General features: G+C 36.4%; 1 protein-coding gene across 1 annotated transcript in view; it reads left to right on the top strand.

Moving 5' to 3' along the window:
* Positions 1 to 2,051, top strand: part of LOC107559519 (extracellular serine/threonine protein kinase FAM20C-like) — a 54,388-nt gene that overhangs the window by 34,384 nt on the left and 17,953 nt on the right. The window lies entirely within an intron of this gene.

The raw sequence follows: 2,051 nt of genomic DNA, 5'->3' as shown, positions 1-2,051 counted from the left end.
TGGGGCCTTTTAAAAAAGCAGGACACCCTGTAGGAAAGAAAAATCACGAATGAGATCTCTTTAATATCTCAAGTGGTACTCCCACAGCAATGAGAAAATACTGAGATGGCTTTTTTCAAAAAGCAATTTTCATTTTTTTCACATGAGATCTCAACGATGGCTCAAACCTTGCCAAGAGACCAACGTTCACGTTTCAGATTGAGCTCAAACATTTCTCATCAGATTCTTTTAAGACCAGAGTTACGATATCCACATTCATTTCAGAGTGTTATTCTCTGTCAATAATTCATTTGTGTCGATTCATTTGAACTTCTCCAGAGGAGAGACATCAGTGCTGGCAGACACAAAGTTGGCACTTAAATGAAACCCCATTCAGTTATGAGCAACCGTCGAGCAATACAATTTTCCTCTGTTTGTTAGTCACCTACAAACTGATGTGTTTTGAGCTAACATTAGCCTAGCACTGCATTTTCTGACCCCATTCCGTAACGCTTCCAGGAAAGATCTTACAGTTGTTTTCAGGAAAGCACCGTGTAAAAGATACCATGAGCCGTTTGAGACTGATGTCATTGTAGGAGGTTGAGAGTTAAGATCAGTGGTTTAGTGCAAGTCTGTCTGGATTCTATGGCTTTTTTTCCTGCGTCTTGTGATCTGTCTGTCTGAACGCATAGGCACGTGGAGAGAACATGCACCTGCAGTTTGTTTCCTGCCAAAATCTGTTCTGTACACACACACATTCCTTGAGTTGCTGATCCAGCCATGCGGCCCATTCGGCAGACGTCCATGTTGTCTATTTGTTGTCCGCTATAGTGTCAGGATGTCTGCTTGTAAATACAGCTACACTGTAAAAAATAAAAATCTGTGACATTTACAGTAAAATACCGGCAGCTGTGGTTGCCAGAGCTTCACCGTAAAAACTATGGCAGCAACATTTTAGGTCTTACAGACTTAACTTAAATTCACAATAAAATACCGTATTTCATTAACTGATGTAATGTTAATAAACCAAAACATTGAAGTGTTAATATCTGTTTTGAACCATTGTAATGCACTGATAACCACCAAAAACTGGTGGCGATGAGAAAGTCGCGTGATAGCTTTTCTACGAGCTGAGGAGGACAATACTTATATATAGAAGGTGCACACAGTGTCATTCACACAAACACTAAACACCATCATGGTGACACACGTGATACTGAAATAATGCAATAACATTAATTTAACAACATTAGATGTAAGATTAAACCCTAGTGTACACTAGAAAACATGTTATTTCAACAAAAACACATCAAATATGTCATGCAGGGAATTCTGGGAGTGTCAATTTACGGTTTTTCACTGTAAATTATACAATGACGTTTTCTTTTTCACTTCCAAAAACCTTATTTTTAACAGTATTTTACTGTAAAATCACATTAAATGTAATTGCATTTATTCACCGAATATAGTACGGAAACTTACTGTTAAGTAACCAGTTAACAGGTTTTTACTGTAGCATTTTTACAGTCTTTTACTGTTAAAATCACAATCATTTTTTACAGTGTGCCTGAAGCTAGCATAGACACAACAGACTGCTGGAGGCCTATATCTTTTGTTGCAGGCTAAGCTCTCTTTAGTCTCAAGACCAAAAAAAATGCATTTACATTTGTAATATGTAATACACTATGATTAAAATTATAAAAGATGAAATGTTAAGACAATAAACTCACATTTATTCCAGCTTTGTGTATTTTTCTGACCAAATAAATAGTCAAGAAAAAGCTGCACGGTGGGATACAGTATCCGCAGTATATTAAATATTATGGCAAATGTACAGTTCTAGGTCACCCAGCTGTTTTATTCACGCAGAATATATGCAGATAGCCTTCTGCATAATGCATAAATAGTAAGTGTATTATGGTAGCATGTTATTATAAATATAGGCAAGGTGGTTAATGACCTGGAAGCAATGCCAACTATGATTTTAAACATACTTTATGCATGCAGGTACATACATATTTCATACTTCTGATTTGATTCGACTGCTAAAAGTTGGAATAGTTTTACAAAAA

Source organism: Sinocyclocheilus grahami, unplaced genomic scaffold (assembly GCF_001515645.1).
Source record: "Sinocyclocheilus grahami isolate Dianchi unplaced genomic scaffold, SAMN03320097.WGS_v1.1 scaffold689.1, whole genome shotgun sequence".
In the NCBI taxonomy this organism is placed as follows: Eukaryota; Metazoa; Chordata; class Actinopteri; order Cypriniformes; family Cyprinidae; genus Sinocyclocheilus; species Sinocyclocheilus grahami.
The sequence above is the reverse complement of the archived record's forward strand: the minus strand, read 5'-3'. Positions and strand labels throughout refer to the sequence as shown.